Raw genomic sequence first — 24,989 nt, 5'->3', positions numbered from 1 at the left:
TAAATATTTATAATCCATGAAATATAAAACAGTCTAATATATAATAATATATACAGCTATCCCTTCTATATCCCAATTTTCCCTATTATGGTTTTGATATAATCTGAATTAGAATAGAGAATTAAATGTGAATTTTGGGGGAATTTTGTGAAAGCCATAGATGACATGTGAAGGCCAGCAGATGATTGAAAAAAATTTACAAATTCAGAAATGTATAAAATATATGCATAGTATTATATAACATCAACATCTTTTATCTATTATTTCCATAATAATTTAGACTTCTTCTCTGGTACAAAAGGAGGTTCCAAATTTTTACATGGATTTTCTAAATCCTGGGGGTACCATTCCTTGCCCCTGTGATGTGGAAAGGATAATTGTATTGCAATGTACATGCATATAGATGTGCATAAATATATACTGATACATACATATGTATCAGTTAAGGATATTTTCTGTTGAGTCTAGAAATTTTTAATTAGCTATTTCCGTGTTTAATTACAGCATTATTCACCACCTTTCCAGCCAGGAAGCTCCAGAGATTTTTGATCTCCCTCATTACATTTTATCCAATATAGTAACTATCACAAAGTGCTGAAACTAGCTGAAATATAATTAAATAAATAAAATCCAACAAACACTTGTTAACTGAGCACAATATATACAGGATTATGCTAAGTGATGAAGAGGAAATAGTTGGGTACGACATGGTGCTTCCATTCTATAGAAGGTTGGTTCTTGGAAGATTGATGCATGCCATTTTTTCTGTCACCCAGCAACAGTTTGACTTGTTTGGGCCTGTCTCACTGGCTTCATCTATTAAAAAAAAAAACACAAGAAACTAGACTGGATCTCTAAGGAGTCTTCCTTCTATCATAGTATGATTTATAACTCTTGACTAATTAAAATTGTTGAAAATCTAATCCCCATATTTCTCCCAAGTGCAAGATGTCAACATCATTATGGTAGTGTTGGAATATTACTGCAATAGGAATTTCAGCAAGCACAGCAAGGGCAGTCAGAATCACTCTACTAATTTAGGAAGAAGTTTTGTCATTATTTGTGTATGTGGACTTTGACAAATGTCCCAAAATGCAAGAACTTTTTGCTTTTCAACTCATTCATAATAAGGTGAGTAGCTTGAAAGAGTGAAAGATTGCCAAGGACAAACGCCATCCCCTTTCAGACATGGATACATCTCACATTGTTTGGGTAAATGCGAGCAATGATAGAATCTTAGGCTGTTAATGTTTTAATTCTCTTTCATCATCATCATCGTCATCATCATGTCATCATCATGTCATCATTATCATAGCTAGCACTTATACGGTGCTTACTGTGTGCCAGACACTAAGCTAAATGCTTTAAAATGATTATCTCATTTGATCCTCACAACAATCTTTTCATTTGTTTTTCATGTCATGGACCTCTTTGGCAATTTAATGAAACTGATAGACTCCTTCTTAGAGTAATGATTTTAAATGCATAGAATGATATATATATATATGTGTATATATATATATATATATATATAATTACAAAAGAAGACAATTATATTGAACTATAATTATGAAAATATTTTTTAAAAATCTAAGGGACTCCCAATTATATTGAGAATCCTTGAGCGCGATCCCTAATATTTCCTCACTTTCAACTTGAAAGTCAACCTATGAATGGTGATTACCCTCCATCTTACAGCAAACTAATATATTCCTTTTTTATTCTTTTTGATATTTTTAGGTTTTTGATATATATTTTTTTTATTTTTCCCAAGGTCATGCAGCTAAGTAAATGACTCTAAGGTTGGAATCACTCCCATCATGCCATCTAGCTGTCCCCTCACAAATTTCTAATTGGTACCCTGGTCTAGGTTAGATCTATCACAAATCTGATGATCTTGGAGGAGATTTCACAATGGAGCCAAATTTAAAAGGCTTACTGTCTGCAGGGTGTTTCCTTCTCCATTAAGCTGAAATTAAAATGATAGTGGAGCCAGTGGTTTTTTATTACCCTTAAGTCATTTTTAATTAAGGGTTGTTGCAGTACACAGCTTGTTGCAGAGCTCAGTCATGCTCCATACGCTTCTTTGTGGTTGCTTCCCAGTGATAGAAAGTCAGATCTTCCCTGGCTCAGCAGAGCTACCCCAAAGAGGCTAGTGGGAACCTCACCTCTAGTGTTGACTTCCTGGGTGAAGTGATTTTCTCAGCAGCCTGATCGAGAGGTCATTTTGCTATCATTTGCCAAGCAGGGAAACGCGGGTAAGGACCGGATCCTCCTTTGACATTTATGGGTGTTCTTGGCTACAGGAAAACATTCCTAGAGGATAAAGGTACAGTTCTATAAGTGCTGAAGACTGATGGGAAAACCCCAAAGGGATACTTTGTAATTTATTGTAATTTTCCTCTAAAATGAATAGATATTGAATGTATTTCAAATTTATTTCAAAAGTGCCCAAGAGTCTTCTTTCATGTGCTTCTTGGGTAAATGCTGCCTTTTGCATAGTGGACTATAAGAGAAAAAGCAGCATTTAAGCTACAAAATAAGGATAGAAGGAGGGGACAATTGTGAATATATATAAACTAGGAAAAAGAGTGATTGGCTTACTAGAATCACATCTTCAGGAATTCCTATGTGCATGATATTTCTTATAAAAAGAAATGAATATTCAACAATAACAACAGTAACTATATTTAATCTTGACAGTGTCACAAGAACTGTTTCCTTTACCCTGATATTTTAAATAATTAAATAAGATTTTAAAAGGTTGGCATCCTAGTCCCTCCCATCTGATACTTCTTGCTTATAACTGTACTTAAGAACAGCTTTGCCTAACTCCTCCCAAAGCCCATCTTTTACTTTTACCTAGACTCGGTTTATATTTGAAATCCCTAGATTTGGTGAGAGATTATGTCACTTGAATGCTTAGAATCAATTTAAGCATCTGAGAAATTTGGACCTTAGTGCTGGTTGCATGAATTTGAGTTTGGAGACATATTAGCTGTGTGACCTTGGGCCAGTCATTTCACTTTATTTCTATCTACTCATCTATAGAATGGGTTTAAAAAAGGCTTGCATCATCTACATACCGGATCTTTAATTAATTTTTGTTTAAATTTAATTACTTAATTAATATTTTTCTCACCATACTTTATTTATGGGTCAGGCATTGTAATAAGTGCCAGGAATACACATACAAGTGAAAAAAGCAATCCTTGTTATTTTTTAAAAGAGTATTTTATTTTTCTCCAATTACAAGTCAAGATAATTTTTAGCATTATTTTTTTTAACTGAGGCAATTGGGATTAATTGACTTGTGCAGAGTCACACAGCTAGGAAGTGTTAAGTGTCTGAGACAAGATTTGAATTCAGGTCCTCCTGACTTCAGGGCTGGTACTTTATCTACTGTGACACCTAGTTTCCCAGCATTAATTTTTATAAGATTTTGAATTCCATTTTTTTTTCTTTCTCTACCATCCCTTCCCTCTTCCTAAAATCATAGGTAATTGGATATAAGCAATACATGTGCTATCATGTAGAACATATTTTCATATTAGCCACAATTGTGAAAAAAAAAAAGAAACAGATCAAAAGAGAAAAAATCCCCACAAAAAAGAATAAAGTAAGTGGAAAAAAAGCATAATTTATTCTGCATCCAGAATTCACCAGTTCTTTATCTGGATGTGGATAGCATTTTCCTTCCTGAATCCTTTGTACTTTGTCTTGGATCATTGTGTGGGCTGAGAAGAGCTGAGAGTCATTCATAGATGGTCATCACACAATGTTGCTGATACTGTGTATGGTGTTTTCCTGATTCTGCTCATTTCACTTTGCATCAGCTGGTACAGATCTTTTCAATTTTTTCTCATTCTGCCTCATCATTTCTTTTTGCACGATAGTATTCTATTATATTCACTAGCCATTTTTCAACTGAGGGACATCACCTCAATTTCCAATATTGTTTCACTACAAAAAGGCTGCTATCTTTTGGACATGTACATCTTTCCCTCTTTTTATGACGTTTTTGGGATACAGACCCAGAAATGTTATTGCTGGGTCAAAGAGCATGCACATTTGGTTGCCCTTTGGGCATAAGTTCAGATTGTTTTCCAGAATGATTGGATCAATTCATAATTCCTCCAACAATGCATTAGTGTCCCAAATTTCCTTTCCAATATTTATCAGTTTTCTTTTTTGTCATATTAACAAATCTGATAAGTATGAAGTGATATCTCAGATATATTTTCACTTGTATTTCCCTAATCAAAAGTAATTTAGAGCATTTCTTCATATGCCTATATATAGCCTTGATTTCTTCATTTTCAAACTGCCTGTTCTTATTCTTTGACCATTTATCAATTGGGGAATGACTTGTATTCTTATAAATTTCCCTCAGTTTTCTATATATTTGAGAAAAAAGGCCTTTTTCAGAGATACTTGCTATAAAGATTGCTTCCCAGAGTTGTGCTTTCCTTTTAATCTTCTTTGTACTGGTTTCATATTTACAAAGGCATTTTAATTTAATATAATCAAAATTATCCATTTTACATTTTATAATGCTCTCTATCTCTTATTTGGTCATGATTTCCTCCCTTCCTCCTTTCCTCCCTTAGAATTGGCAGGTAGACTGGTCTTTGAGTTTGCTTATAGTATAACCCTTTATATCTAAATTATGCTCCCATTTTGAATTTATCTTTGTATATAGTATGAGATTTTGGTTAGTTTGTGCCTTATTGTTTTCCAGTTTTTATTATATTCCGATTTCCCCCTATGTTCTCTAGGTTTTTTAAGGAGCAATGGGTTCTGTATTTTGTCAAAAGCTCTTTCATCATCTATTGAAATAATCATGTGATTTTTGTTGGTTTTGTTATTGATATGGTCAATTATGTTGATGGTTTTCCTGATACTGAATGAATACTGCATTTCTGGTATAAATCCCACCTGCTCATGGTGTATAATCCTTGTGATTTATTGTTGTAATCACTTTGTTATTATTTTGTTCAAACTTTCTGCATTGATATCTTTAGGGAAATAGCTCTATAATTTTCTTTCTCTGTTTTACCTCTTTCTGATTTAGATATCAGCATTATATTTGGGCCATAAAGGGAGTTTGGTAGGACTCCATCTATATTTCCAAATTGTTTTTTATACTATTGGAATTAATTGTTCTTTAAATGTTTGATAAAGTTCACTTATGAACCCATCTGACCCTGGAAATATTTTCCTTTGGAATTCATTAATAATTTCAATTTTTTCAATTCTTTTCTAAGGTATCGTTATTTAGATATTCTATTTCCTTATCTCATAATCTATATAATTGATATTTTCTTAAATATTGATTAGTTTCACTCATATATGCAGATTTATTGGCATATGATTAGGCAAAATATTTACTAATGGCTACTGTAACTTCTTCATTTAACATTCTTCATTGGTACTTTTACCTTTTTCATTTTTTTTTAGATTGGATATTCTGTTTTATTCTTATTTTTAAAAATTATATAACATTATCTATCTTATTTGGTTTTTTTCACAAAATAAAATTCTGGTTTTCTTTACTAATTGAATAGTTTCTTTGTCTTTTAATGTTTTTTTTTATTTTTAATTTTTATTCATCTCATCTTTGATTTTTTTTTAGGATTTCCAATATGGTGTTCTGCAGTAGAACTGGTATTCTACTAAAATATTTTAGTTTTATTCTTTTTCTAGGTTTCTTTTTTGCTTTTTTCTTACATGCTCTTTTCATTGATTCACTATTTATTTTGTAGATATAAGAATTTAGAAAAATAAAATTTCCTCTGATAACTGATAAATTGGATTGTTGTCTCATTATCTTCACTCTCTTTATGAAATTATTGATTGTTTCTATGATTTGTTCTTTGACCCACTTATTTTTTTAGGATTAAAGTATTTTTCTAATTAATTTTAACCTATCTTTCTACTACCCTTTGTTGATTGTACTTTTATTGAATTATGATTTGAAAACAATGACTTTACTATTTCTGACTCTAAATTCAGTTTTGAGGTTTTTATGCATAGGAAGTGTTAAGTGTCTGAGGCCAGAATTGAACTCAGATCCTCCTGACTTCAGGATTAGTACTCTATCCACTGCTTCACTTAGTGCCCCAAGAGTTTTTCCCCCCCTCCAATGGGATTTTTGTATTTCCTTTTCCATTTGGTCAGTTTTACTTTTTATCACTAATTTTCTTTTTCTAAGCTGTTGACTTAAAAAAAAATTAATTCTCTTGTATCATTATCATTTCATTTCCTAATTTTCTTCTATCTCTCTTATATTATTTTAAAGCTCCTTTTTATTTCTTCCATGAGTCATTTCTGTGCTTGACACCACTTCCTGGTTTTCCTTAGGAATTTCTATATTCAACCATCTTCTTCTGTTTGACTTGATCTTCCCTTTCTATGGTCAGATTCTTTATGTTACTGTTTTTTACTCATCTTTTTTGGCCTTTGCTTCCACTGTGAAAAGGGTGTCTCAGGCATCTTGTGTAAGAAGCTGAAGGCCCTTACTATTTAACTAGTGATATAGTGATTTTATCCTGAGGCCCATTAGGGACCTGCCTGCTTGGTGCTGTACTGAGGGCTGTAATAGAGGGGTGGCTGGTGCTGCTGAAGACCATAGAGCTTACCTAGTGCCAAGCTGGGGTCTGTTGTGTGTTATCTGGTGTGTTGGAGCTGGTGGGGTGTTTCTTCATTTTCCCCTGGTGTGACACTGAAGCATATGGCGGTCTGTCTCCTGGAGATTGCCTCTTACCTTTTGCCTTCAGACTCTGCTGAAGTAGTTGATGTTCTTGAGCTGGAGACTCTCTGTTCCCCTGGCTCTGAGGCATATGGGGATCTTAGTGCTTAGTTGCCTGCCACATTGGGGATCTACCACTGGTTTGCTGAGGTGGGGTTTACTACTGACTTACTGGGATGCCTCCTGTCCTGGACAGACTTTTTACCTGAGCAAAAAATCCCTTTTTACCTGAATAAGACAGAGTTTTGCTACTGATGTTCCAACTTTCTTGGGCTAAAAGATTATTCTATCCTTTATTTTTGCTGGTTCTGCTGTTCCAGGACATCTTGGAGGCTATTTTGTCATTGTTTGGAGGTGAATATGACAGAGTTTGGTGAACATGGCAGAGTTTGCCGATTTACTACTTACTCCACTATACTAGCTCCCAGAAGTCAGGAGGCTCCCTATTCTTAAGGGAAGCCATAAGTATTTATTAAGTGCCTACTGTGTGCTAAATGCTTGAAAAATATTTAGTTTTATCCTCACAACAAAGCTGAGAAATAGATTCTATTGTCCCCAATTTACACTTGGGAAAACTAAGGATGTGCACGTACGCTTCTATTGACCTGGAATATCTGTTCTTGACCACAGTTAATTTACTCACTATTAATTTTATATCAGTTGTGGGTTGGAATATGTGCCTTTTATTGCTTCAGTGTTCTTTTGTTATAATTTAAAATCTGTGTGTTTTTTGTGTGTGCATATGTGGTGTGTTTGTGTATGTGTATGTGTGTATGTGAAAGAGGAGAGAGAGAGAAAAAGAGAGAGAGAGAGAAAGAGAGAGAGAGAGAGAGAGAGAGAGAGAGAGAGATGACTATGACTCCAAAGAAATATTCAAAAAGCAGAGTTCTTAAAAAGTACTTTTAAATTACTATTAGAGATGTAATTATGATCTCTGGTATGGAGAATATAAGCATTTCATGGATCATTAAAGTCCACAATCAAACAGAATCAGTTGCACCAAAGAACAAAGGAAAGTGTATTTAAAAACACCAAAAAACCCCAAATGATCCCAAATTACAAACCATTGTCGCAAAAATGGTCAAATTTATCTAAGAAGACAAGCAAAGATCTCAAGAAGTAGGATTGTGATTGATTCTTCTACAATGATCACAGGATTCTTGAAACTGAAAGAACAGTGAGAAGACTAGTTTAAAAAATAAAAACCCTACTAATTATTGCTATAAAGAAGAAAAAAGAATCAGTTATTATAGACAAGATAATATAAATACTAGAGTACCAAAGGTTTGAAAAATGCAATAGTGATACAGAAACACTTTTCATTAAAGGATATAACAAAATTATTGATATTAGAAGTACAAATGAGCATCTTTATCAGGATATAAAACATCATATTCCAAAATAATGTTTTGGACATTTTCTGCTCTGGTCTTGATTCTACTGGGGGACTAATGTATTTTGAGAAACATATGGATACGTGGATAATCAAAAATATTTTCAGATTATAGAAATATCAAATAGCGATGGAATACTGCATTAGGATTTTATGCCCTGATGCATCATGAAAGGTTAAGAAATATAAACATGTTCAAATGGGATGAAAATTCAATTGATACTAACCCACTTAAAAACCTAAAGGGCATAAACAAGGCTAGATTTGGAAAGCCAGTTGGTTTTCAACAAAACTATGTTTGACATCTATTGTGATATGTTGTTTCATCATGAAGAAGGATCAAATTTACACCAAAATCTTGTTAACTCAATGCCAAATCATGTAAAGAAATTATTGCAAAAGAATAGGCACATATTATATATTAACATTTTTTCAAAGCCGAATAAAACACATAAACCTTATTATATGTCAAGAAATAATTTTCAGATTTGAGATTCTGATTTTTAGGACCATTGGTTTGTAGGCATAAAACTAAAAGGAAGCCTAAAGATAAACTTTCCAAACTCTTTCATTTTACAAATGGGAAATCGAGTCATAGAGAGATTGAATTGATCAAGTGCACGATGTCGTCATTGGAAGATTTGAACCCTGGGCCTTTGATTTCAAGGTCAGTGTTTTTTCTACTCAATAACTCTGTGACCACTCTTCAAAATAAATGCCCATGTAAAACTACGCATGGGAATATGAGGTTGGAGCATAGACCAGAGAGGCAGAGAGAGAAAAGAATATGGAGTCGGAGATCCAGGTCTCCCATCCTAACTATACTAATTCCTACTTCTCTGATCCCTAGACCTGTAGGTCTTTATTATCTCATTTGGTCTTAATTTCCCTTCTAGCTCCCAGCCTCATGTTGACAATCCCAGGATAAGAAAGCAACCCCCCCAAAAAAACCCCAACATCTTCAGATGCTCAATATAAGAGTTAGTCTCACTGAATAGAAAGTAAGAACATCCCATTGGCAGAATAAACTGATATCCCTGGGCCTGAGTCACAGACAGGTGGAAACAAAGACACAGAAACAGACAAAGAGAGACATGGAAAATGAGAGGGAGGGATGCCACAGGAAATGAGGGACCCAGAGACTGAGCCTTTTGGAAAGCCACAGAGAAAGGGATGTCACACAGTACAGCATAGGAACTCTTAATTAACTTCACCTCTGGACTTTGATGGTAGCAGCTAGTCTCTGCACTACCCGGCAGAGTGAATTGTTAAGGAGATGTCTGCTTGAGTTGCTGGAGGAGCTGAACAATTGTAAGACCTAGAACGGCGCTATACACACAGTAGGTGTTCAGAAATATTTTTTGATGATAATAAGGCATGAAGCTCTGTCATGTGGTTCAGCTGTGATTTTGGTTGGAAACGGTTTATTTTCAAAGCAAAAAAAAAAAAAGAACCTTTGTGGAAAAGAGAATGAATGAGAGATCTGAAAAGTATATGTGACTGGGTAAGGACTTTTTTTTTTTTTAAACAGGGCTATGAAAGGCTTGATCTCCCGAAGGTGACAGGGCCTAAAGAATACTACAGAGAAAAAGGAAAGCCGTGATGGGAACTATTTGAAAAACTTTAAATTGCATCTCTTCTTGGGTTTTGCCCAAGAGTTCCCCACAGTTTTAGAGTCCCCAATCGTTTGTTATTATGTGTATATATATATATTGCCATATATATATATGTATATATATATACACACACATATATATATACTTATATGTATGTATATATACATATATATGTACATATACATATATGTATATATATATATATATATACACACACACACACACATATACACACACACTTAGCAGCTTATATGTGAAAACTACAGGAAACTGGAGGATTTTGTTGTTTTGTAAAGAGAAAAACAAAGAGAAAATTTTGTGAAAACAAAAAATAAAATCTATGGCAAATGAGCTTTTCTTTTGACTTCTGTATTTTCCCAACTCCATAATATCAAATAGATACATTTTCTTTTCTTTAATATTGAAATAACTTCAAGTGCAGATCCTCTAATGGTCTCCCTTTCTGTATCTGAAGGCCAGACTAGGCAGGTTTGGAGACAGACATTAATCACCAGAATGGCCATAAGACTCTTTTTTTTTTTTTTTTTTTTTTTTTTTTTGGTCACAGCACTCTTAAAAACAATCTGCCAAGTCATTCTGAAATTCATGAGGAAAGAGAGTAGCCACAGGGAAGAATAGATCCTTGTATCATTGAGAGGAAGGATGGTAGAACGTTGCTCTTGGAATGAAGGCAGCATGAGTTCACTTCTCATCTCTGATGCTCATTGGTTATGAAACTCTCAGAAAGTTGCTCATTAATAATACTAGTATTTAGCAAAACTTTGAGGTTTGTAGGCACTTTACAATATTGTGTCATTTTATCCTCACAACAATCTTAGGAAGCAAGTGTCATTCTTATTCCCATTTCACAGATGAGGAAACGGAGACAGAAAGCAATTAAGTTATTCTCCCATTATCATATACATAGTAAAGCATATGAGACTGGATTTGAATTCAAATCTTTCTGATTCCATTCTGTGTATTCCATCTACTCTGACATCTAGTTGTGCTTAACCTCTTTACATCTTAGTTTGCTCATATGCAAAATCAATCACAAAATTTAAAAGTTGGAAGAGATATCAGAGGCCATCAGTATAACATGTATTACAAGTAGTTATCATATGATCTCTTCATGAATATTTACCTCCAAGCAGGAGGGGACTCACCAACTCTAAGATCATGTTTTTTTTTTTTTTTTTTTTTTTTTTTTTTTTTTGTGTCCATTTTCAGACCAGTGATGGCATGAGGGATGTCTTGATTTGTACATGAATTAGATATAAATAAAGTGGAGTTGCAGAAACCATTCCCCATTTGAATACCTCTAATTATTTCCTGACATGGAGTCTAAATTAATTTCTATCCATTGTTTCTGATTTTGTTTTTTGTGGCCAGAGACGCAGTTATGATCCCAAGGCCAATGCTATTGTAATTTATCTCTTTGATATTTGATAGTTTTTTTTGCTAAATATAAAATTCCAAAGTAAAAAAAAATCCTCTTCTCCCTCAGGTTGAGGTTACTAAAACAAAGGTAGGTAGCCTTATTCCCTAGTTGGTATCTGCATAGGGCTTAGAAATGAGGAAACTTATGGGATATGACTCTTATTATTCGAGAATGCTATAATTCAATGGGCTTTTCCATCTGGCAGACCTCTCAATCAGTAATGTTTATCTGTCTTTCCATCTGCCTCCCCTCATTCAGTCAGTTGTTCGTCACCAAACATCTGGAACAGGCTGGTCACCCACCAACTAAGATCCCCTCCTTTTCCTCTCACCCCACCTTCTATATTCATTTGTTGACTTTAGCATGAAATTTTTCTAATAATGTCCCAAGAAAACTGGCAGTGAAAGATGGAGTAGTATGTAAGGGGCTGAGAAAGATTAAAGACCTGGGTGCAAGGCTTATCTTTGAGGCACACTAACTTATGTGCCAACCAATATTGTAACTTGCAGAGCAGGTACCCAATCTGCATTGCTAAAAGAAGCTATTTTCTCATTGGAAACTCCTCATCCCAATGAAACCAAATGAAAAATAAATTCTCATTTAAACTCAGAGCTTTCAAAAAAAACTGCATATATTTCAAAAATGGGTAGGTAACAAAAAGCACAGGTGGAGGGCATATCTCTGTATACTTGAATCTATGCATCTTTGCCATGGAACAGCAGGAGGCTGTTGACAGGTACTGGAGAATGACATAGAAACCAACCCAAATGAATATGATCTATACTATCACTGTCAATGCCAAAATCTTCCACTGTGAGGGAATAATAATGCTCATATTCAGAGGACTCACAGCCAGATGCCCTTTCCAGCTGATTGTTCCATGATGCATCTCCTTAGATTGATGCCAGGGGCTGACAAGGGATGATACAAGTCACTGGAGATTGTACTACTTAGGCTTTTTATGGATCTTTTCATCTCTCTGATTTCAGATTTTTCCAAGTTTGCTATTCTTTTAAAGCAAACTTTTGTAGCAGCTTTCACCTTCTGAATTAATTCATTTTTTCAAAAAAAATAAAGTACTCAGTAACTATTATGTGCAAGAAATGGTACTGGTATCAAAATTATAAAAATGAGAAATAAAATGAGTCAGCTCCTACCCTCAAGGAGCTTATATTGTCAGGGACTGATGTCATCTAGAGATTAATATAATCATAAAGGTCATAGCTTACATTTACATAAAACTAACATTTATAAAACAATTTATAAAAATGATTTCACATCTTGTGAGATGGGAACTGTTATTATCTCCAATTTCCAGATGAGATATTAAAGGATTCGTCAGTCATGATACTTCTGTTATGCCATTGATATTCACTAAGTTTTTCTCAGTGAAGAAGTTAAACCAATGAAGATGAACATCATTGCTGTTCTTCTAATTTGTCATCTTATAAAATGGTTTGAGGATACTGAGCCATTGGTTAGTTGCAATTATCATTGTTGTTTTATCTCACCACTGTTCCATCTCTGTCCTGGTATGTACAAAGTAGAGCAAAATAACTTCGAGAAGGTTAAAGAGCTAATGCCAGGTGGATGATGGGAGGGAATCTGGAATAATCTGGTGGAAGAGGGAGGGAATACCTTAGCTATGCTTTGGAGGTGGTGAAACTGAAGTGTGATCATTTCTATGTGTGATCTGATACATATGCTATATTTACCACTGGATCTCAAAGAGGTGGAGTGAGATCATGTCTTGTGGAGCTGCCTGTCCATTTCCATGCCAAGTCAACATTACTCTCTTGTTAAAAACCATTTTTAGACCGCCAATATTTAATAAAGGGGCAAGTTAACATCTCAGAAACAATCTATTAGTCCAGATCATTTGTGATGAGTTAGTTGCCTCTTAGGGGCCAGCTAGACCCATTCTAAGATTAATTAATTGATTCAGTACATTATGTTAATAAAGAGAACCTACTTGCATTCATAAATTGTTACCTTTCTAAGTGATCCTAATTTCCTTCCAGGGATTGGGCTACTTATCTAAAAACTACTTGTCCATTATATTGTACGGTAAAACTTTAACTAACCAGAACTTTCAATTAACTTGAAATTTAAAAAAAAATCAGACTCATCTTTGGGTGAAATAGAGCAATGGAAACAAACAGATTTGGTTAACCCCATCTTCCTCCCCCACCAAATGTTTTCAGGAACTATCAAAGGATCAGTCCATATTCAATCCTGTCACACTGGACAGAAATGGCTACTTTGAATAATGGAATTAGTGGTTGGTATATTGGAGGCAGAGTGAGGAAGAGCTCTGTTCAGACTGTTTTTAATGCATGGAAGCTATGGCCACCCAGGCCAATCACTTAAGTATTCTGAGCCTCAGTTTCTTTATCTGTAAATTGAGCATCAAAATGCCTATAGCACCTGCTTCATAGGATTGTTATATGGCTCAGATCAGATTGCAAACTGTACAATATGGCTGAGAAACTGATTATTACTTGGTTTACATTTCTACATCAAATTTGCAGTGAAAGAACAATTGAGGACAATTGATATTTGGAACCCCCAAACAATGATAAAGTCACTCTTCAGAAAAGGACACAATTAGGTTAAGCATACTTTTTTTTAGGGCAGGGAAATAAAATAGTCTAATACATGTCAGAATGATTTATAGAAACAAGGAGGATTTGATTGGAAGGCCAAGAACCAGAATTCAAATCTCACCTCTTATCCTTGCTGGGGCATGACCTTGAACATATTTTCTTGGGAACTTTTGAAGTCGGTAACTTTTTTGAAGGCTTTCAATTAAATGGGTTTTGGGGTTCTTCTAGAACTCACTCAGTGATCTTATGATTATGATTATGATTCAAAGGGACCTTAGATGTCATCTTGTCCAACTTTTCCCATATCATTTTACAGATGAGCAAATCAAAGACCAGCAAGTGTAAGGGGTTTGCCCACGGTCACCTAGCTAGTACATGATAGAGCCAGGTTTGGATCTAAGTCTCTCTGACCTTGAATTCTGTGTTTTTTTCTATTAAATCTGACAGTCAGATAATCCAGTTACACAGAACACTCATTCTTTCGCCTAATATTACTTGATAACCTTTTTATTGTCCTTTATTGATCTAAGAAAAGCTTATGGCGTAAAACCACAAAGTGGTTTCCATTTCAATTCGAAATAACAAAGAATTCGGAAACTTTCATCCATTTTCTGGTATAAAATCTTTAGTTCAGACAAAAGCACTGGAAAATACAGGAAGACTGGAAATGTGGTTTGGAAATCCCTTTGGTTGCTTTTGAGTGTCAAGTGTTGGGGTAGAGACGTGATCTACATATCTCCTGATGGTTGTTTTCTTCCTTTCTGTTTGACACTTCCTTTATCTAAACTGAAATTTAGCATTTAAGTCATTTTCTGTGATGTTCCCCCCTCCTCAGTTTGAAGTGCCAACCATAAGTTGAAAAGAGCATGTTACAGTAAACATAGGGAATGGCAAAGCTTGTCATTTTTAATCCTTGATATCAAGATAAACATTTCTTAAATCTGGGCTTAAAACCTGAGTGTGACTAACATGGGTAGCTAACAGTAAAATGGGGGATTTGACATGCACAGGTTTAATGTGGGAAGCTAAAAACTAACAACACATTTATCAAATGCAGTTACTGGTGTTTAAAGAAATTAACCCTTGAATTGCCAAATCTGTATTCAGAGACATTCTACCAATTTTGCACACCTGACTTATGCACACCTCCTTTTCTTAACTAACTTGTTGCATGCTGCCTTAACTCCTCTCCATGGACCTTGAGACCATTCAAAATGGGAACTCGGATGACTTGGGCCAATGGTGCCACCTTTTGGTTACCCAAAGAATCATGTGATTTCTCATCTCGTTCTCTACAACTTTATTTTTCATCAGTGAGATTGCATACTTCTCAATTTTTTTTCTATTTGTAATTCATTTTTCCATATGTCTTATAATTTTTTATGCATTCAAGTACATTATCTTTTCCAGTCTTTTCCAGTTATTTCAGGAAAAAATATTCCTATCTCCCTGTTCTCTTTGATTTTTTTTTCTTTTTCTTTTCTTTTCCATGTTTCAGCCTCCATACAGCCTTAGTCATGAATAATAAGAAAAAGGATAACTTGAACCAAGGAGAAAAGAAGTATTGGCTTTTGAAGTAAAATTAGAAAGAAATAAAGGGCCCATGCATTCAACTTCTGGAACCTTGGAAAGGACCCAGAAAGGGCTTTGAAAATCTTCAGAATTTTTTTTTAAAAGCTTCTCTCCTCCCTCCTCCAATTCAGCTTCATCTAATTAAGCTTCCTTTTTCTCTAACACCAGCATTTGAGAGAAATAATGCACTTTCTTATTTAATTCTCTAGTGTTTTTTTTGTTTAATTATCAGTGTTAGAACAGTATTGTTTTCTATATTTCTTTTATTGTGAATGTATTTTCACAACATTAATGGTTAATTAGACTTTTGAGGTACAGTTTGGGGACCTCATCACTATTTATAAGCCTGTTCCCTTGGGAAAATATGTACCAATAGCCAAAAGGCCAACTTCTAAGAACATTTTTGGAACACAACAGCTTTGTAAGTCAGGACCCTAGAATCTCCAGGCTTTGATGACTGTTTTATGTGCTTATACTACTTAACCTCCTCAGCCTCATAATCGGTGAAATAGGGATAATAGTGCCTATAAAACCTAATTCTTGGAGTTGTTGAGAATCTCAAAAAGAACTAATGTCCATTGATTATTTGGCAAACTTTAAATCTCTATATAATTGTGTGTTAGGCAAGGCAGTGAGACCTAAATTTGGCCCAGTACTTTCATTATATTACCTCATTTGATCCTCATAACAATCCTGTAATATAGATGCTTTTATTATGCCCATTTTACAGATGTGGAAATTGAGGCTTGAGAGAATTTAAGTGACTTGCTCGGGGCTACATAGCTAACAAATATCTGAGGCAAGATTTGAAGTTGTGTCTTCCTGACTTCAAATCCAGTACTGGTTCACCTAACTGTTGCTCCCCTCTGTTTTTTCTCACATGTGGTATCTCTCAGAATTGTACCTGGAGTTACAAATATTGGCAGATCAGGGTAGACTATGGGTACTATATTTTTCCTGGAGGCTGAACTTCTCTTAATTCAGTATAACATCATAGTGACTTTCTTTATCACACTGAGCTTATAGCTCATTTGCTTAAAACTTACCTCCCAAGATATGTTTTTTTTTCATCCAAATTACTTGTGATAATTTTATTTTTTGCCCATCTATATACCTTGGATAATGGTGGATATCTAATATATTACCAGATGAAATCAACCAATTAATTAACAAGCATTTATCAAGTGTTTGCAGTGGGTCAGGCCCTATGCTGGGTACTGGCATTTTCCACTATAATGATTTTTACTATCCTTAGTTTTCTTTGAACTTCTTTGCAACATTTTCCCTGATGCTTGCCACTTACTAGTTTGCTCCCATAAAATTGCTTTGTATTTATTTTGTTTATATTTCTGTGGTAGCTGGGGGACACAGTGGTTAGAGATCTGGACCTGGAGTCAGTAAGACTGCAAGACCAGAGTTCAAATCCAGCCCCAGATATTTACTAGCTCTGTGATCCTGGGGAAGTCACTTAATCCTGTTTGCCCCGGTTTTCTCCTCTATAAAATTAGTTGGAGAAGGAAATGGCAAACCATTCCAATATTTCTTCCATGAAGATTCCAAAAGAAGTCATGAAGAGTCTGACATGACTGAAAATAATTGAATAAGAACAAATCCGAAACACCTCTCCTAGTAGCTGATGCATGGCGCACGATAATAATGCTCGTTCTGTTTGGTTGGTTGCTCCATAGACATGAGGGTAAATGCTCCATTGTCCAATAGAATTCGGATTTCTGGCTTCTGCACCATGGTTATTCTATCATTCTATTGAGCTAAAATCCCTATTCATTGAGAATAAAGTTTCCATACTGTAAAGGTCACTCTTTGATTGGAAATGAGCTCTGGAAATTAAATTCTAATAGTTGCAGGAACACAGCCATGAGGTTTAGCAGTATACATACAAATCCTGGTTTTAGCTATCTGCATGCAAAAACTATGACAAACTACTGTTTTCCTGAAGGCACTGAAGTTTGCTTTGGGAGCTTCTGCCTCATTATGTATTTTTATTTGAACAAAGGGTTGGGATGGTGACTTTACTAGTACCCATTGGTATCGGACGCTTTATCATAGTCTTTGGGAAGCTTGTCTAATGCATTTCATTTTCCTATAATGGATTTGATCTTTGTGTTCGGCACCATGAAAATTCTTCTCGAACAACTTCTTCCCCTGTCTCCTCCTGTTTTTGTCCTTTTCATGTCGAATACATAGTTCTGCTTTTGTTATAAGAGGCACCGTCTCCACCTTGAGTCCTCCTGTGTCTGTATGGCTCCCCACTCTTTTGACAATTGCTAATTTTGCTGAAAGCAACCAGATGAAATGGGAAGTTGGGGCCAATCTTTCTCAAGCTCCACTGCTTGAGGGCATTGACATTGGGAGGTAAGGCTTGAGGTCCAGTTGTATATTGGATATGCCTAAGGACCCTGAGCCCCTTGCTGCGTATGTTGGATTTCTAGGTATTCATGCAACAAACATTTATTAAGTGTGTACCGTGTGCAATGAATTGTGTGAAACACTGGAGGGAGAGATAAAGATGAATAAAACATGGTCCCTGGCTCATCTTCCTTGCCAAGAGCATTAGGATTTTTACAATGAATCCTAGAAGGCAAGTCAGGATGGATAGGAGAACTATCAGAAAAGAAAGAAAAGAAGAACTGTGTGAGAGGGAAAGAGGGATGCTGAAAAGAGGAGACAACTGTTTGATTTTTTTAAAAAATGGGATCTAGAAAATAATGATATTTTGCATTTATATTGCATAATCTCCTGTGAATGTGACAACCATCTTGTAAGGGAGGTCCGGTGTGTATCATTAGCCCTATTTTATGGATGAGGAATTTAGGAAAGAGCTTCCTTGGCTAGAAATCTGAACCAGGTGAGTGATACCATGACCTGAAGGGAGCAGCAAAATTCAGAATAGTTAAAGCTCTCCCGACTCTCAGTTTTAACTTACTTTTTATCTTCCATTTTCAAAACTGAGTTTTATATTGATGCATTTCTTCCTGACATCAAAATCATTCTTGCTGATACAGCTGTACTACAGAGGAGAGTTTGTTATCGTATACTGGAATAAGCACATTAGCTTTCAACCACTGATCTCATGTCTATTGTTGCTTTTGTACATCCGTTTTCTTGAAGATTGGGTAATTTAAGGCTGACACATGTCAAGGAGAAACAATTCAGAAGGACCCCATTTGAATCCTAATTCCATACTTGCTTGCTGAAAGACCATGAACAAATTATTTTGCTTTATCTGAGTCTCAACTCTCTTCTCTGTAAAACTGGATGCATGCACTCCTTGACCAAGAAGAGTATGGGGAGGACTAATGAAGTGATTATAGAAACAACTTTGAGAGTCAAGTTGCTTAACATCTCATGAACTCAGCTCATCTTCTGCATAATAAGGGAGCTTAACTTGATCACTTCTAAGGTTCTAGCTAATTCAAGAATGGATTCTTTGAAATAATTAAAATTATCAGATATCAGGAGAATTTATCTTTATTTTTCACAAAATATGTAGGAAGCAAATTAGGAGCAGGTTTATGATACTATGACTTGATCAGCCAACTGAGTCAAGGGGAAATATGGTGGATTTTGCTCGTAATGATTCAAGTGAGCCAACACAAGTGGGAGAATGAGGAATTTCAGGAGATGATAGTGTTGGGCGGATGCAAGTTGGTCTAAATAAATGGTCAGATCTTCATCCTTTTACTGCATTTTTACTTCTGATGTTTTAAAGATGATAGCTGGAATTTGTATTCTGGCAAATGATTTTCTGGGATTAAACCCCTTGGATTTCATCATTCTACATGTGCCCTAGTGTCTACCCCATCAGGCTTTTCTGTTTGTGATTGATCAGCTCACAAAGTACATCCCATTCCTAGGCAGTGATTTCATTTCTTTGTCTAATCTACCACATAGCTCCTCATCTGCTTCCATCTGGAATATCCCATTCCATTTGGTGCACCCCATTTTAGAAAAGATATTTATGTAGTTATAGATCATTATTCAATAAATTTTGAGCTAGAAAGGACTTTCTAACCTCCTCCTTTTACAGAAGAAGAAACTGAGTCTTAGAGATATAAATTGATTTTTGTATTAAGTGTCTGAGGCACTTTTGATTCCAAGTCTAGAACTCTATTCAGTATACTTTGATCCTTTTAAAATTAAAATTAACAGGAGACAGTAGGATAATGAGGTATTTAAGACAATGTCCTATGAGAATCATTTGCTATAACTATATATGTTCAGTCCATAAAGCAGGATATAGAGGGGAGAACATGATAGCTGTTTTGTTTTTGTCTTGAAAGGATTGTCATGTGAAATAGAGATCAGACTTAACTCTTTTTGGTCCTAGAAGACAGAGTTAGGAACAATGGATGGACCTGCAGAGAGGGAGATTTGGCTCCATGTAAGGAAAGACTTCCTAACAATGCAAAACTACCCTCAAATGAAATAGACTTTTGAGGAGATGGTGGATTCCCTCATCATATCTGTTCAAGCAGAGATTGGAGAATTGTTTGTTAGAGAGATTTGTGAGGGAATACAGATACAATTTGAAACTCATGGCCATTGAAGAATCTTCCAATTCTGAGACTCTGCAGCTTTGTGACAGCCCTTCCATAATAATGTTCCATAATAAATCACCATGGCATTGCTGCCAGAAAGGGTGTGTCCATGTATTCCTTATGACTCCAACCACTATAACTTTCCAAACTAAGCTACTTCCCCATAGGTATAATCTCTCTCATTGGGATATATGGTTTTTTTTTGAGATACTCCACTACTGATTTATCTCCTTAGAAGTATTTGGAATATAAATTCTTAATAAATGCTTTTTCATCCACCCATCTACTACTCTAAGGTCTAAGGTCTCTCTCTTTGATTATAGTGGCTGAGGTTCCATGTAAGAAATCTTCTACATCCTCTCCTTTTGCATCATCCTCACAGCATTCGACCTATTCAATTCAATAAGATGTAGCTATGAGTCAGACCCTCCATGGGATGCGAATGAGTGACTCTAGGTTGGCCACAGATGATTGACATTATTAAGTTCCTCCTACTCCAGAATTAGGAACCAATAGTTACACAAGCGCCCCATTAATAGTATCATTTAGGAAAGGAATTTTCATTCTCAAGTGATTCCCCTTCCCATTCAGTAAGTCTCAAGATTTTTTAAAATGAGGAGTCAATTAAATGCTGTTCTAGGCTCAACCTTGCTCAATAAACAGTTCTCCATGAAAGACGAGAGTAGTATTTAATAAGACTATGTGAGTTTATGGAATTTGGGGGAAATTTCTAGCCCAATACAAACATACAAAATCTGTGAAAATGACCTTTATAATTTATATCTAATATTTTAAAGACAATCTTAAAGACATGCGCATATTATATCAAAAGGGTTGGAATTAGTATACAGCAGAGACATATTGAGGGCAAGAGAGAGAGAAACATACAGAGATAAAGAGAGTCACAGAAAGAGAGGGATACGTAGAGAAGAGAGAGGAGAAAACTTTCAACTCTGCCTACTCCCTACTCCCTGTAAAAACCATCATCTTTACATGAGACAAAGGAGCTTAAAAGGAGAGTAGAAATTGTGGATGTCAGATTTCTGGGGAAGGGGTCAAGATTTTAGAGTGGAAAAGCACTCAGCTGCAGTCTCTCATCATTCCCCTCCAAACAACTTCAAAACAATACCTTAGATCAATTATGGAGTGCCAGAGCCAACAAAAGGTCAGAGGGAGGCATTTTCCCAGCTCTATAACACAGAGTTTGGAAAGAGAGATCTGGGAGAGAGGAGAGCAGGTTGGCCCAGAGCCCACATAGATAAAACACCAATGGTAGGACTAGGTGAAGATGTCAGAAGCAGTCATAGTTTGGAGAACTCTCAAGCCAAAAATAATAAGAATACTTGTCAATTGGTCAGAAAGAGATTATAGGGGACTCCTGTGCTAGTACTGGATATAGGACCAGATTCTATTTGATAACTTTCTTATCTATATTAATTTCTAGGTTTTAGTTCAAGTGTAGAAAGGATCATTTTTAGTTGAGAGGGAGTGAAAGCCCTGAAAGGGTATTGTCACTTCTGGTCCCAAGGGAGGAGGATCCCTGAAGAGGGGTATTGATTGCAATCCCAAGGGGTCATGGACCCTTCCTGGTTAAGGACTAAAGTGAAGTAAAGTAACCACACTTCTCCCCATATCAAGCCACCTTAGAAACATAAAAAACTTCCAAACTCCTAGAACTAGCTTTGAAAATAGCCATACAAAATATCTCCTTGAAATAGAGCTCCCCTGTTCCATTTCAGGAACAGAGCCCAACATTAATGTGAAGTACAAATCAATAAGTAGGTTGGAAAAAATTATCAAAAACCCCCAACAAAACAAGAATATGATTGTAAAAGCTACCTTAGTTGACAGAAGAAAGCAAGACACAAATTCAAGAAGGACAATGAAGTAAAAACATGTATAAGAAGATCCTCAAAGAAAAATGTGAATTGAATACAAAGACAACAAGAATTCTTAGAAGCTACTATTTATTTATTTATTAAGGCTTTTTATTTACAAAACATATGCATTGGGAAATTTTTCAACATTGACCCTTGCAAATCCTTATGTTCCAAATTATTCCCTCCTTCCCCCCACCTCTTCCCCTGGATGGCAGACAGTCCAATACATGTTAAATATGTTAAAATATATTAAATCCAATGTATATATATACATACATACATACATACATACATACACAAATACATACATATATATTTATGCAGTTACCTTGCTGCACAAGAAAAATGAGATCAAGAAGGAATAAAAAGTTGGGAAAGAAAACAGTTTGCAAACAAACAACAACATAAAGAGTGAAAATGCTATGTTGCAGTCCACACTCAGTTCCCACGGTCCTCTCTCTGGGTGTAGATGACTCTCTTCACCACTGAACAATTGGAACTGGTTTGAATTGTCTCATAGTTAAAGAGAACCATATCCACCAAAGTTGATTATTGTATAGTCTTATTGTTGCCATGTATAGACCTCCTGTTTCTGCATATTTCACTCAGCATCAATTCATGGAAGTCTCTCCAAGCCTCTCTATATTCATTCCTGCTGATCATTTCTTACAGAACAATAATATTCCATAACATTCATATCCCACAATTTACTCAGACATTCCCCACCTGATGAGCATACATTCAGTTTCCAGTTTCTTGCCACTATGAAGGGCTGCCACAAACATTTTTGCACATGTGGATTCTTTTCTCTGTTTTATGATCTCTTTTGGATATAAGCTTAATAGAAACACTGCTAGGTCAAAGGGTATGCACAGTTTGATAACTTTTTGAGCATAAGTTCCAAACTGCTCTACAGAATGGTTGGATCTGTTCACAGTTTCACCAACAATCTATTAATGTCCCAGTTTTCCCACATCCCCTCCAACATTCATCATTATTTTTTTCCTATCATCTTAGCCAATCTAAGAGGTGTGTAGTGGTATCTCAGAACTGTCTTAATTTGCATTTCTCTGATTAATAGTTATTTGGAGCATGTTTTCATATGACTGCAAATATTTTCAATTTCCTCATCTGAAAATATTCATATTCTTTGACCATTTATCAATTGGGTAATGGCTTGAATTCTTATAAATTTGAGTTAAATCTCATTTTAGAAATGAAGTCTTTATCAGAATCTTTGATTGTGAAAATGTTTTCCCAGTTTATTGTAGAAATTATTTTTTAAACAAATTAAATAACTGTGGTGGACAAAAAAAATAAATGAAAGAGTAAACAAAGGAAAAATGTTTGGTAAAAGAAACACAAAAAACTGAAAGAAGTAAAATAATAAAAATTAGAATTGGGCAAATAAAAAAGATACAAAAGCTTACTGATGAAAATCCATAAAAATTAGAAATGGGCAAGTGGAAGCTAATGTCTCCATGGGACTTTGAGAAACAATAAAACAAAGTTAAAAGAATGGATAGAAGGAAATGTGAAATATTTTATTGGAAAAATAACTGACCTGGAAAATGAGTTAAGGAGAGATAATTTAAGAAGCATTGTTCAAAGAGAATAGAATTATATATTAAAAATATATCAAAGAAAACTTTTCCAATATCCTAGAATTTGAGGGCAGAGTATAAATTGAAAAATCGCCTGAACACCACAAGAATGAGATCTCAAAATGAAAACTCTCATAGATATCCTAGCCAAATTCCAGAATTTTTAGGTCAAAGAGAAAATATTTCAATCATGCAGAAAGAAACCAATCAAGTTCCATGGGGCCACAGTAAAGATCACACAGATTTGGCAGCTACCACATTAAAAGTAAACAGGGACGTAGAAGGGAAAGTTGCAGCAAATTTCTCATATGAAAGCCTCAATTTCTCAAATATATAGGGAATTGAGCCAAATTTCTAAAATAAGAATCATTCCACAGTTGATAGGTAGCTAAAGGATATGAAAAGACAATACTATTAGTTTGTTGTTGCTGTTCAGTTGTTCTGTCATGTCTGATTCTTTATGACTCCATATGGAGTTTTCCTTCTTTCTTTTTTTATTAATTTTATAATTATACATTTTTGACAGTATATATGCATGAGCAATTTTTATAACATTATCCCTTGTATTCATTTTTCCAAATTTTTCCCCTCTCTCCCTCCACTCCCTCCCCCCGATGACAGGTAATCCCATACATTTTATATGTGTTACAGTATAACCTAGATATAATATATGTGTGTAAATCCAATTTTCTTGTTGCACGTTAAGTATTAGCTTCCGAAGGTATAAGTAACCTGAGTAGATAGACAGTAGTGCTAACAATTTACATTCGCTTCCCAGTGTTCCTTCTTTGGGTATAGTTATTTCTGTCCATCATTGATCAGCTGGAAGTGAGTTGTATCTTCTTTATGTTGAAGATATCCACTTCCCATATAGAGTTTTCTTAAAGATACGGAGTGGTCTGCCATTTTCTTCTCCAGTGGGTAAGGCCAATAAGAGTTGTTACTTTTCCAGGCTTACCTAGCTAGAGAAGGCTAAGGCCAGATTTCAAATCAGGTCTTTCTGACTTCTGACACTATACCCTATCCATTGAATATCTTAGCAGCCTCTAATCAATAATCACATGAACCACGCTGTATGTTACTCATGATTGGAGATATGCAAATGAAAACAACTGTGAGATATTACCTCATACCTATCAGATTGGTTAACATGGCAGAAAATGAAAATGTCAAATGCTGGAGGAGATATGGGGGGAAATGGGACACGAATGCATAGTTGGTAGGATTATAAACTAGTCCAATCATTTTGGGGGACATTTTGAAACTGTGACCAAAAATCTATAAAAACATAATTACAGCAGCTTTTTTAATGATAGCAATGAATTGGAAATTGCAAAGATGTCCATCAACTGGAGAGTAGCTGAACAAGTTGTGATATATGATTGTGATGGAATATTATTGTGCTATAAAAAAATGACAAGCAGGATAATTTCAAAAAACCCTGGAAAGACTTAAATGAACTCATGCAAAGCAAAGTGAGCCAAACTAGGAGAACATTGTACACACTAAGAGAAATAACGTAATGGATGATCAAATGTAAAAGACTTAGATATTCTGTTTAGATCAT

General features: G+C 35.2%; 1 protein-coding gene and 1 long non-coding RNA gene across 3 annotated transcripts in view; both read left to right on the top strand.

Annotated features, from left to right (window-relative positions):
* Positions 1-24,989, top strand: part of RBMS3 (RNA binding motif single stranded interacting protein 3) — a 1,412,069-nt gene that overhangs the window by 339,153 nt on the left and 1,047,927 nt on the right. The gene's annotated exons all lie outside the window — the stretch shown is intronic.
* LOC141543035 (uncharacterized) lies at positions 10,366-23,281 on the top strand. The gene is made up of 2 exons (XR_012482306.1): positions 10,366-13,517; positions 13,582-23,281. It is a non-coding gene; the product is annotated as an uncharacterized LOC141543035 (long non-coding RNA).

Source organism: Sminthopsis crassicaudata, chromosome 5, assembly GCF_048593235.1.
Source record: "Sminthopsis crassicaudata isolate SCR6 chromosome 5, ASM4859323v1, whole genome shotgun sequence".
NCBI classification, from domain to species: domain Eukaryota; kingdom Metazoa; phylum Chordata; class Mammalia; order Dasyuromorphia; family Dasyuridae; genus Sminthopsis; species Sminthopsis crassicaudata.
This window is presented reverse-complemented; position numbering and strand designations above follow the sequence as displayed.